Below are 15,000 nucleotides of genomic sequence, written 5' to 3' on the forward strand. Positions count from 1 at the left end.
GATGTTGCCTTAGCCGACATTTTTACTTTCAATTATTACTTACTGTAGTATTGTTTTGCGAAAGGCCTCAGGTTGCTACTGATGCTTTTTGTTATCTTGTTCGCAAAAAAGCGTTTCATCCAACGACATTTTACTCAGTTTTTTCTTTATGATGCATCACGATGTGTTTCCATTTTCTTTCCTGAAAGGAAGTATATTTTTTTCTTATAATAGATCAAGGACTGTTGTGCCTCAGTGAATTTTTAAGCTACAAGTATTCAGTTTAATTTTACTTGAAAATCAGAGTTTTGAAAATTCAGAAATTGTTTAACTGACAGGATTAGAAATACTGTCCTGATTGTTGTATATATATATATATATATATATATATATATATATATATATATATATATATATATATATATATATATATATATATATATATATATATATATATATATATATATATATATATATATATATATATATATATATATATATATATATATATATATATATATATATATATATATATATATATATATATATATATATATATATATATATATATATATATATATATATATATATATATATATATATATATATATATATATATATATATATATATATATATATATATATATATATATATATATATATATATATATATAAGTTTTATTTAAAAAGTTTTATTTGATTTTATAAGTGCAGTTAAACAAGTAATAGAAAGACGAATAAACATACACAGCTAACAGCTAATGATTGATACCCATAGTATTAGAAAATGTGAAAATATTTTCATATGTATTACCTATAGAGTGAATTCAGTACGTCTAAATCTGAAACAAGTAATGAGATACATACTATAATCATGCTTCAAAAAAAAAAAAAAAATCTCCTCCTTTGTCTCCTACAAAAATAGTCATTAACGAACTCCAGTTTAGAAAGTTTGACCACAAAACGCCTTTGAACGTTTAAGAAAACATTAAACGTGTTTCCTAAACATTTCCTACTTGCTTAACTTTGGTAATGGGCTCAGGTGCTCGCTGCCTGACGAGATTTCTGATTTTTTAAGGTTCTTGGTCATTTTCTTTCGTGCTTTACGCCTGTTTTATATTTTTTTCTAAACATGATAACAACACATTCAAGGCTTTCACATTCAGGCAACAGTTTATAATATGAAATATGTTTTATTATAACGGAAGTTCCACTAAAAGTCTCATATTTTGGAGTGTCTGACCACGGAGACTAAATATCAATAACTGGTGATTACTATTGTGAAATTTCGATACTCCAAATCTTAATGATAACGAAACTATTTTCAGTCATCTATAGAGCACACAAATATACATGCTAAGTTATAATACCATGAATCGCTTGCATATACAAACACGAAAAAATAAATAAATAAATAAAATAATAATAATAATAAAATAACATAAAGACATCATATTTGTGAGGTGTAATTGGTATTTGTTTAATGACTGGAATGTATTCGTACTGTAAAGAAATATTACCAATCAGGCGAATAATCTTCGAGCCTGAACACAGGCCCTGGACTGAGTGTTCTCCAATTTAACTCACATATCAATAGATTTTATATCACCTGAAAGATTTACAAGAGACAGTCTAAACTGTTGTGCAAGACTGCTACTTAACATGTGGGTAAAGGTCTCACGTTCAGTAAGGTACACAAGACGCTGCCTCACTCGATCGCCTCGCAAGGGAAGCTGGGACATAAATCATTTGCACCACGGACACGCTCCCTGCCATGGTCCGTGTGGCGGCACGCACCCCACGCCTGCTGGTTGGGTTCCCACAGAAGACACCAAATCTCAAGATATCACGCTCTCTTGCTTCCATTTAATTCCTACAAAAGATAATTATTTGCAAAACAAGCTACGTAAAATAAGAAAGAACTGTTTTACAGCTTCCATGGTAACGCTTGGTATTTGAATGTTAAGTTTGAGAGGACTAAACAGCTGCTCAAATTACTGAAAAGTAGGACGCGAAAAGAGATGTCACGTTAGCTGTTATGAATTGGGAAAACTTCTGTTTATCTATGTATCAGGCTGGCAATCCCACTCAGGTGGCCCAGACAAAGCACTGCACGCACACACACACACACACACACACACACACACACACACACACACACACACACACACACACACACACACACACACACACACACACACACACACACACACACACACACACACACACACACACACACACACACACACACACACACACACACACACACACACACACACACACACACACACACACACACACACACACACACACACACACACACACACACACACACACACACACACACACACACACACACACACACACACACACACACACACACACACACACACACACACACACACACACACACACACACACACACACACACACACACACACACACACACACACACACACACACACACACACACACACACACACACACACACACACACACACACACACACACACACACACACACACACACACACACACACACACACACACACACACACACACACACACACACACACACACACACACACACACACACACACACACACACACACACACACACACACACACACACACACACACACACACACACACACACACACACACACACACACACACACACACACACACACACACACACACACACACACACACACACACACACACACACACACACACACACACACACACACACACACACACACACACACACACACACACACACACACACACACACACACACACACACACACACACACACACACACACACACACACACACACACACACACACACACACACACACACACACACACACACACACACACACACACACACACACACACACACACACACACACACACACACACACACACACACACACACACACACACACACACACACACACACACACACACACACACACACACACACACACACACACACACACACACACACACACACACACACACACACACACACACACACACACACACACACACACACACACACACACACACACACACACACACACACACACACACACACACACATATTATTCACACTCTTAGTTCGTCTAATTAAAGTAGTAATAATAATAACCGCAATACACCACATACAGTGAAGAAATCATGAATAGAAACAATCCAAAATGGTAAGATTAGGACGCAACATATACCAGAGAACTCAGATTTTATAATATATCAACAGTAGATTCAGGTGCAGAATATAAGCGTAACACAATATACAAAAAAGAAAAAAAAATCAATATGTTAATGGCATGGCTTATAATTCTAATCAGCAAAAGCGACTGTACGGATCGGCTGCTGCCCTTTCCTGAAGGACACAGATGGAGTTCGTGGGAGAGGCCCGAGGGAGGCGAGGGAAGCTGCGTAGGGTGAGCAGGTGAATAGAAAAGGAAATCAACAAGGATGAAAGAAGAGTGTATAAAAGTGTGTAAAAGTGTAACGTCGGGAGCCGTGTCTGCAGTAGCTCTGGCAACAGTAGAAGTGACAGGTCGCAGTGACAGTAGCGGCGAAAGGAGCAGGAAGAGTGGCATATTTGGTATTCCTGATAGTAGCAACAGTGACAGAAACAACAGCATATACAATCGCATCCGCAGCAACAGCAAAAACAGTAATGTCAGCATCACAGCCAGCAGCAACAGAGACTAAGGCGGCTGCAGCCGTAACTCGTATTGGCAGCCTGAGTGACCGTGACGGGAGCAAAAACAGTAGGGAGGCATTGGGGCTTGCTAGGAATGGTTATGCTGTTGCTGTAGAGAGAGAGGAGGATGAAGAGGAGTGGTTGTGTTACTTCTGTGTGTAGAGAGAGAGAGAGAGAGAGAGAGAGAGAGAGAGAGAGAGAGAGAGAGAGAGAGAGAGAGAGAGAGAGAGAGAGAGAGAGAGAAGGAAGAAGGAAAGGAAGAGCAGAAGGAGCTGGTAGTTTTTCTTTGCCTGATGACAGAGATTGAACTGATCGATAAGGCTCTTGGGGAGGAGCAGAGGGAGCAAAGCGAAGGGGTTACAAACGTAAGGGACCTCGTAAGAATGCAATGTGCAACAAAACTCCACGCAACGCAAGAGCCCACCCAGTGCATGCAGATGAAACGAGGAAGAGCAAGGGAAACACAACATACCTCTAAGGGGATGGAGAAAACCAGGAAAATGCAGACCGCCATGGTGCATAACTCCGCTGGAAACGGAAAAATAATACGACGAAATGACCAAGAGGAGCAACCTGAAAAAAAAAAGTAGAAAAAAAAGACAGTGAAAAGAAGAGGGAAACTTCTCTTCAGCAACACAAAAGCAAACAAATAATGTGGGTGGTGGTGTGTGTCACTTGCACATGGAGGAGGAGGAGGAGGAGGAGGAGGAGGAGGAGGTGGTGGTGGTGGTGGTGGTGATGGTGGTGGTGGTGGTGGTGGAGGTGGAGTAAAAGGAGGAGGAATATTATTACGTAAAAGAAGGAGGTGCAAAGAGCGAGAGGACAGGGAGAAAAGGAAGATTAAAGGAACAGGAGAAAGAGGAAGAGTGAGGAACAAAATAATGATGCAGTTAAATAGTAGCTAGCAGCAGCAGCAACAGCAGCAGTAGTATTAGTAGTGGTAGAGTAGCAGTAGTAGTAGTAGTAGTAGTAGTAGCAGTAGTAGTAGCAGTAGAATTACTAATAGTGACAGGAGGAGGAGGAGAAGGAAGAAAAACAGAAGAAAAGGACAGGATGAGAAAGAGGAAGGGAAGAAGTGAAGGAACATTATGGTGATGAGGTGTAGGATGAAAAGAAAGAGGGAGGAGGGAGAGCAAAACAGGAACACATGAATAGCAGGTAACAGATCGCCTCTTAGCTTATAACGAGATTACTTGCTTCGTATGCTGCACTATTCTACAGGTCCTCACTACATGCGTTAGGGTGCGGCGCAGAGGGGAGGAAGATGAGGAGGAGAAGAAGAAGGAGGAGGAGGAGGAGGAGGAGGAGGAGGAGGACGACAACGATGACGAAAAGGAAATGGGGAAGGAAGAGGAGAATAGATGGAGAAAATAAAAGAAGGAAGGAAGGAAGGAAGAAAAAAGAAGAAGAAAGAAGATAAAACAAAAGAAAGCTATAAAACGATGGAGTAAGAATAAAAAAAGAAGCACAAGGAAGTAGAGAGGAATATGAAAAGAAAAGGAGAAGAAAAGAAAAGTAAAAGAAAAAAAACTGAAAGAGGATGAAGTAAAAATAAAAAAAGCACAAGGAAGTGGAAGGAAAGAAACCAAAAAGAGAAGAGGAAAAAAAGAAATAAGGAAAGAACGAAAAAACGAGAAAACAGAAATAAAAATTAGCTTAGAAAGGATGAAATAAGAATAGAGAACTCAACATAAGAGAATGGAGAAGAAGAAGAAAAGGAAGAAAAAGAAGAAGAACAAGAGGAAGAAGAAGAAGTATTGAAGAAAAAAACATAACAATACTAATGATCTGGAAGTGATAATCAATAACAACACTGATAACAATGATGAGGAGGAGCACACAACAAGCATGACGTAGAACAGGATGACAACAACACCAATAACACTTATAATGAGATCGGGGAATAGGAAAAGGTGGAAAATCAGGATCAGAAATGAAAGGAGAGAGCAAGAGAGAAAACGTAAATATGGCGATTTGGAAAGAGGACGAAGCAGAATGAGAGGCGGCAGAGGAGCAACAGCGCTCACACTTATTCCTGGCCTTCGAGGTAACGGCAGGGCTTTCCTGCAGGAGAAGAAAGGAAATGAAGAAGGAGAAGGCGAAAAAAAAGTAAAAAAAGAACACACACACACACACACACACACACACACACACACACACACACACACACACACACACACACACACACACACACACACACACAGAGAGAGAGAGAGAGAGAGAGAGAGAGAGAGAGAGAGAGAGAGAGAGAGAGAGAGAGAGAGAGAGAGAGAGAGAGCTGGAGAAGAATGGAAATTAGAGGATCGCGAACAGAAGCAGGAGGAGAAAGTTGGGGAAGAGGAGGAGGAGGAGTAGGAGGAAATGCAGTGGTGGTAGTGACGGCTGTGGTGTGGAAGAAAAACGAATAGGTGGAGAAACACAAAGGAGGGAAGGAATAAAGGGAAAGGGATGGAAAAAGACGAGGGAGGAGCTGGGGCCACAGGAAATGAAGGAGAGAGAAAACGAAAGCGATGAATGGAAGAGGAACTAAGAAAGAGTGGAAATGGAAAGAGAGAGAGAGAGAGAGAGAGAGAGAGAGAGAGAGAGAGAGAGAGAGAGAGAGAGAGAGAGAGAGAGAGAGAGAGAGAGAGAGAGAGAGAGAGGAAGGAAGGAAGGAAGGAAGACCAGGAGGAGGAGGATTAAAAGGAGAGAGAGAGACAGGAGCTGTGTGGAAGCTGGTGGAGAAGGAGGAGGAGGAGGAAGCCAGCAACTCAACACCCAGCTGATGTATATATGCGAGGCTCGGTGGGAAGTGACGGACGGCTGGTGTTTCCCTTTACTGGGGAAGGGAAGGCTGCTGCTGAGGGCACACACACACACACACACACACACACACACACACACACACACACACACACACACACACACACACACACACACACACACACACACACACACACACACACACACACACACACACACACACACACACACACACTTTATCTTGAACACGTAGCAGCAAACGACTCGCGTGGATACTCTAGCCAAAAGTGCAGGGTGGAATACGTTATGGCGCCGACACCTGTCTGTTGCGTCTATTTCAGCAAACTCGGCTTGGGTCCTTAGGGGCGTGGGAGAGGTGAATCCTCATGCCGTGAATGTAAAATGATCCCTGAGTGGCTGGGTCGTAGGGTGTGTATTGTGGCCACTGCGAGTATTGATTGTACCTTTGCTCTCGCGTAAAAAACTAAAAATAGATAAAATAAATAAAAAAAAAAGATGAACGCAACATTACACCGGAGAAAAGGAAGAGAAAGAAAATCATGGACAAAACACTAACGTCACTCTTCAAAAAAAAAAAAAAAACATTCAGAGTTAACAGTAAACATGTAACCTTTAGTCTCCATGCACTTAACTTGCCAGCTAGCTTTGTTCTTCGTCCATTTTCTGTCTCCAGCTGCGACACGCTCTTACTGTTTCCACCCTGCACCCGTGAGGGGTCGACCGTCAAGTGAAAGTGACTGGAGCAGCTTTAGAATGGAAACATGGAAGGCGGTGGTGTAGAGTGAGAGTATGAAACGAATGCAAGGATTGTGAGGAATAGCGCAGAATGGTTGAGAGGGAAGTAAAGGAGGCGGAGGAGGAGGAGGAGGAGGAGGAGGAGGAGGAGCAGGATATGATGGATGAATGTAGAGACAGGCAAGCAAAGAAGCAGCAGGGGCAGGGAAGCAGGGTAGGAATGGTAGTCAAGGTTAGGTTATAGGAGGACAGAAGCAGGGGCGCTGCGGAGAAATCCTGGCAATGGGTGAGCGCAGCTGTGGTCCAATTCCAACGTTTGGTCGGAGAGAAATATTGGGATTCCTAACCCGAAAAATAGAAAAATATCGCTTACCTCTATATAGCAAAGAAGCACGTGTGGTATCGCCAGTCCTGGTAATAGAGGCTGGCTATGCCCTTATATTCTTCAGATCTTAAATCCTAGAACATAATCCTTCGTTTTGATCATTATTACAGCTTACTCTCTGATATTCTTCAAATTTCAAATATTATTATTTTTGTTTTGTTTTGATCATTATTTCAACAAGCTAACACTAAATAAACGTAAATATAAAATCAGGCATAAAACTCCTCTTAGTCAATGTAAATATTCAACATCATTAAACCGAAGGAATTGTCAGGAGAGAACTGAGCTGGAAAGGATCAAGCCTCCCATCTTTGGCGTTTTGCAAGGAAGAAAAAACAAAGTCATTGAGTGGATGGTGATGCTGATGGTTTGTTCAGGTGAGTGTGTGGCTGTGGTGCTGACGATATCTGTGGAGACACCGTATTGATACATGAATAGCGGCGAGGTAGTAATAGTGATGCAAATGGTTGTTTGCAGGTGAGTGTGTGGCTGTGATGCTAATAATGATTGTGGTGACGCTGTATTGATATTGGAATAGTGGCAGTTGTAATGATGCTGTGTAATGGTTGTGAAGCTTGCGGGTGGTGGCACTGGAATATTACCAGGGTTGTTAATGGTGCTGTGTGATGATTGTAGGGCTTGCGTGGTAGTAGTGCGCGAGTGGTGGCTACGTGCAAGAATCAACGAAAAAAAAAATACAAGTAAGAGAGAGAGAGAGAGAGAGAGAGAGAGAGAGAGAGAGAGAGAGAGAGAGAGAGAGAGAGAGAGAGAGAGAAACATGAGAGCATGACACGAGGCAAACATGAACAAACGAACGGCAAGAAAACTCCAGCAATACGAGACTGCAGTAAGAGCACGGGGAAAAGAAAAGAAGAAAAAAAATTAGTGATGCGAGACCCAAAAGAGAAATCAGGAGGATAGTTGCATAAAAACACGCACAAAGAAAGCAAATACAAGAATGCCGGGACAAGAGAATCTCAATGACGCAAACCCCCGGAAACACAAGCGGATCAGGACTGTAACACGATTCGATATTGGCGGTGGAAAGCGCCTCCTGAACCAAGAGTGTGGTGGCGTTGGAGATGCTTTTTGTTGTTGTTAGTGGTGGTGGTGGTGATGGTGTAGGTGATATTGTTGTTGTTGTTGTTGTTGTTGTTGTTGTTATTGTTGGTAGTGGTGGTAATGGTGTTGTTAATGGTGTTGTTCTTGTAACCTAAACTTTCGTGTATTGCAGTAATTTAAATAGTAGTGATGGTGTTTTAGCTGCAGTTGTATAGTAGGAACAGTAGTAGTAGTAGTAGTAGTAGTAGTAGTTAGTAGAAGTAGTAGTAGCAGCAATAATAGCACGTAGAAGTTGTAGCAGCAGCAACAGAAGCAGCAGCAGCAGCAGCAGCAGCAGCAGTAGCAGTATAAGTATTAATAGTAGCAGCAGCAGTAGTAAAAGAAGCAGGAGCGGTGATGGTTTTGGTGTCACTCCTGGTATGGCTACATTTGTTGCTGTTACTGTCCATTATTTCCGTGTTCCCCGTACTTGTCGCTGGAGGCTTGACTTTGCTTGCTTTCCTCGCATCTCACATTCCCCACATTTCCTCCTCTTCTGCATATCATCGTCAGCTGCCATGCCCCGCGCCTCGCTTCACCATCAACGTGACGGACAACTATGCCACCAAGGACGAGAGAGCCTTTTCACCACTGGGGCTGACGCGTGGACGACCTCATACACAAACACTTATAAGCAAGTTACCACGTCGCCCAAAGGCTTTCCTATTCCTGGACGCAACTTAATGTCTCTTCCGCTGACTTGAATTTGTAAAATTCACACCAGAGTAAATTCACGTGTGTTTGTGCACTTGAGGGAATAAAGTATGTGATGTGATTTTGGTGTTTGATGTGATGTGTGAGAGAGAGAGAGAGAGAGAGAGAGAGAGAGAGAGAGAGAGAGAGAGAGAGAGAGAGAGAGAGAGAGAGAGAGAGAGAGAATGTTACCTTTTTAACTATGCAAGATGTTGAGCGTTTGTCTAACTGTTCAAGACGTCACGATCTGCTTTGTATTCTTAATGGGACAGAGAGTGCCATGCAACGTGCTCTTTATGTGGGAGTGGTCAAGGAGAGGTAAATAAATGGACATATATAATTTATCCTGGCGAAAAGTGGCTACGGAATGGAGAAAGTTATGACGATATTGTTTTGCTTAAAACTTCTAAAATTTGTTTTCTTCTCTTCCTGAAAATTAAATTATTCATCAAAAGAACTCCTCACTTCTAAAAGTTCCTGCAGGAACCTTCCCTACCCACATTTTAGTTTTTGGTTACTTATTACCACCCACACACACCGTCTCCCCCTTCCAGCTAATACACATACCACTTTGTAACAAAATGGAGAATGTCTTCGCCTGCAATTCGACAAGCACAAACTCGAGGGTAAAAACTGGTGGTCACGAGTACAACGCATTATCAAGACCGTGGGTGAATTACACACACACACACACACACACACACACACACACACACACACACACACACACACACACACACCAGGAAAAATCTGAAGGCCTGATTAAACAAAAATGTCGAAGAAAATGCCCACAAACTCTTTCCCTAGTCCTTGCTCATTCTATTCTTGGACATTACTCGGAGCAGACGTCCCTGACCTCGGCTCTACTATCGTTAAACTGCTGTGCTAGTGATTGTCAGACCTGCTGCACCAGGTGAACAATTCCTTGGATTCAGTCTTCAAGATGTCAAGCAGCAGACGGGCACAAGGCACAAAACAGGCTGGTCGATGAGGGACTACACCAGGTGCTCCTGCTTTTGACCTTCATCACGAGGACAGTGATTGGGGATCTATGTTTGCCAGTCTATCTGAGGAATCCAAGACCCTGGTGAAAATGATAGCGTCCACTATATCAAAACAATTTAAAGAACTAGATATAATAAAGCAAGAAAAAAAAAATGTAAAAAGTTAAAACCTGCTTAGTGAAGTGAACGATCTATAAAAGAAAATGAACAGTATCAAAACACACATAGACAGTGTCGAGTAATACGAACGGAGAGAATCCATCATCCTAAATAGTCCCGTGGCGCCACCTGAAGTACAGACCGAAAATGCTGTGAATACTGTGGTCAGTATTATAAAAGAAAACCTTAAAGTTAACATCAAAGAAGAAGGCTTTAGTATTGCACACAGGCTGGGACCACGCAACCAGAAACTAAATAGACCAATAATTGTAAGACTTATCAACAGATCCCTTAAATATGATCTTGTAGGTGCCTGCATCAAACTTAAACCTGACTTATGTGTTAATGAAAGTCTAAATCCCCAAAGGATTAAAACTTTTAAAACAAATTCTGGGAAGCAGAAAGCAACACAAACAAATTTCAAGAATGTGCTAAGGACGGAAATATAATCGTCAAAGTACGAAATTTCACAAAGAAATACATCGTAGTTATCGAAAATTCCATGTTAAATTTCCTGAAAAATTACCTGGCCATGAAAGATACTGACATGGAAATATCAACTACCCAATAAACTCCTGTTGTTGTAAGTACAATCACAACTGCTTACTGCTGCAACTTCTCAGGCTATTAATGCACACTTAAATACCTATACTACGACTATTCCATCCATTGTTATTACAATAATTGACGCTATTACTGCAAACAAGTACCAATACTACGACTATTACCACTATTGTTATTGCAACAAATTTTGACGCTATTAATACAAACATTGGTACCAATACTACGACTGTTGCTACTGTTTCTATTACTACTACTTGTTATCTTTTTATTATCACTACTACTATGCCTAATATCATTACTATTATTACTACTAATATTGTTACTATTATTATCTTTATTGGTACTGTTATTATTACTATTATCAGTATTTCTATCTAAACTCTGCCAAAAATTAAATAACACTTTGATATTAACAAATATTAGTGTTTATAGGATTTTATTTATTTTTTTTCAGATGGATATATTACCATTATTTCTCTTACATATCACATTTCAGCGCTTTCTGTGTTTACCTACTTATTTAATTGCTTGACTTGTTTATATGTATTATTCCAATATTTTATCTTTAATGATAATAATAATAATAATAATAATAATAATAATAATAATAATAATAATAATAATAATTAATAATAATGATAATGAAAATAATAATAATAATAATAATAATGATAAAAATAATAATTATAATAATTATTATTATTGTTATTATGTACTATTAATATCACTATTTATTATTATTAATATTATTATTATTATTATTATTATTATTATTATTATTATTATTATTATTATTATTATTATTATTATTATTATCATTATTATTATTATTACTATTATTAATACTCTTCCAAATACTACTTCATTACCAGAATTATTACCACAATACTATTGCCAATATTTCTACCTGTATTATGAGCGCTTTGTTTTTTTTGTTTTTTTTAGTTATTAACAATTACTGCTGTTATTCGCATTTATTTATTTTCTCACTTTCTTCTAAATGTATATACCCTGTATTTATGACAACTCAGTGTTGCATAATAATAATAGTAATAATAAAAAATATTATTATTATTATTATTATTATTATTATTATTATTATTATTATTATTATTATTATTATTATTATCATTATTATTATTATTATTATTATTATTATTATTATTATTATTATTATTATTATTATTATCATTATTATTATTATTATTATTATTATTATTATTATTATTATTATCATTATTATTATTATTATTATTACTATTATTATTATTATTATTATTATTATTATTATTATTATTATTATTATCATTACTATTGTTATTGCAGTCTACTAACTATCTCAACATGTATCCACCATAAACAACATTTGGTTCGGGGCTCCACAGGAAAGCGTATTGGGTCCTATCCTCTTTGTTATCTATATTAATGATATCAGTAATATTTTTACAAGCCTTACAACTATACGTTTTGTAGATGATTGTACTCTATGCATTACTGGAGAGGATATTACCAGACACCTGCCGAAACGATAATTACTCCCAGTGATATCTAAAGCACTGTTCAGGGGGTGCTGTGAACTTATCATTAAACCCAGCTGTGACCTCACTGAACATTTCCCTTTGTGTCTCACAACACAAGGGGGTAGTCACAGCCTGCCCTCTAAAGACAACTCTCTTCCTCCACACAAAACTACAAGCACCTAATAACACACACACCCTTCACTCAAAAAATTTTAAAATCATGGCGACTCCTACACCAGCCTCGGAGTCCCCATCTGGGGAGGGGACCATAAATGTCCCCAGGTCGGACTGCCTTTCCGTCGACGACCCTAAGTGTCTTGACACCCCCCTCAACTTTTTCTTCATCAACTTCTGCAACATTCGCGGTCTAAGATCTAATTTTCAATCTGTAGAACACCACCTCTCCTCTTCTAAACCTCATCTTCTTTTCCTCACTGAAACTCAGGTGTCTGAGGCAACTGACAGTAGCCCCTTTTCTGTTCCCTCCTACTTTCTCTATCCTCATTTTCGATCCAAAGCTGGATGCTGCGTTTATGTGCGCAATGACTTAACCTGCTCTCGTGCCCACGCTCTTGAATCTTCCGAGTTTTCCACCATCTGGCTACGACTACAGAGTCATTCTCATACTAAATTTATCTGTGCTGTATACCTCTCTCCTAACTCCTCTGACTATAAGAAATTCTTTGACTACTTAACTTCCAAAGTGGAGCACATTCTGACCCTCTTCCCTTTTGCAGAGATCTCCATTCTTGGAGACTTCAATGTTCACCACCAGCTTTGGCTTTCCTCTCCCTTCACTGACCATCCTGGTGAACTAGCCTACAACTTTGCTATCCTCCATGACCTAGAGCAATTGGTGCAACACCCTACTCGTATTCCTGACCGTCTTGGAGATACGCCCAACATTCTTGACCTTTTTCTGACCTCTAATCCTTCTGCTTATGCTGTCACCCTTTCTTCTCCGTTGGGCTCCTCCGATCACAATCTCATATCTTTATCTTGTCCTATCACTCCAATCCCTCCTCAGGATCCCCCTAAGCGAAGGTGCCTCTGGCGTTTTGCCTCTGCTAGTTGGGGGGACCTGAGGCGGTATTTTGCTGATTTTCCTTGGAATGACTACTGCTTCCGTGTCAGAGACCCGTCTTTGTGTGCTGAGCGCATAACAGAGGTGATAGTGTCTGGCATGGAGGCGTACATTCCTCACTCTTTTTCTCGTCCTAAACCTTCTAAACCTTGGTTTTAACACAGCTTGTTCTCGTGCTATAGATGATAGAGAAGTGGCCCACAAAAGGTACTTAAGCCTTCCTTCACCAGAATCTCATGCACTTTATATTTCTGTCCGGAACCATGCCAAGTCTGTTCTCCAACTAGCCAAAAACTCCTTCATTAACAGAAAATGTCAAAACCTTTCAAGATCTAACTCCCCTCGTGATTTCTGGCATCTAGCCAAAAATATCTCCAATAACTTTGCTTCTTCTTCTTTCCCTCCTCTACTGTCAACCAGATGGCACCACTGCTATCACATCTATTTCTAAAGCTGAACTCTTTGCTCAAACCTTTGCTAAAAACGCTACCTTGGACGATTCTGGGCTTGTTCCTCCCTCTCCTCCACCCTCTGACTACTTCATGCCTCGTATTAAAATTCTTCGTAATGATGTTTTCCATGCCCTCGCTGGCCTAAACCCTCAGAAGGCTTATGGACCTGATGGGGTCCCTCCTATTGTTCTCCGAAACTGTGCCTCCGTGCTTGCACCTTGCCTAGTCAAACTCTTTCAGCTCTGTCTGTCAACATCTACCTTTCCTTCTTGCTGGAAGTTTGCCTACATTCAACCTGTTCCTAAAAAGGGTGACCGCTCTAATCCCTCAAACTACCGTCCTATTGCTTTAATTTCCTGCTTATCTAAAGTTTTTGAATCTATCCTCAACAGGAAGATTCTTAAACATCTATCACTTCACAACCTTCTATCTGATCGCCAGTATGGGTTCCGTCAAGGCCGCTCTACTGGTGATCTTCTGGCTTTCCTTACTGAGTCTTGGTCATCCTCTTTTAGAGACTTTGGTGAAACTTTTGCTGTTGCCTTGGACATATCAAAAGCCTTTGATAGAGTCTGGCACAAAGCTTTGATTTCCAAACTACCCTCCTACGGTTTCTATCCTTCTCTCTGTAACTTCATCTCAAGTTTCCTTTCTGACCGTTCTATTGCTGCTGTGGTAGACGGTCACTGTTCTTCTCCTAAATCTATTAACAGTGGTGTTCCTCAGGGTTCTGTCCTGTCACCCACTCTCTTCTTATTATTCATTAATGATCTTCTAAACCAAACTTCTTGTCCTATCCACTCTTATGCTGATGATACCACCCTGCACTTTTCCACGTCT

The sequence above is a fragment of the Scylla paramamosain genome, chromosome 17, assembly GCF_035594125.1.
Source record: "Scylla paramamosain isolate STU-SP2022 chromosome 17, ASM3559412v1, whole genome shotgun sequence".
Classification (NCBI taxonomy): Eukaryota; Metazoa; Arthropoda; class Malacostraca; order Decapoda; family Portunidae; genus Scylla; species Scylla paramamosain.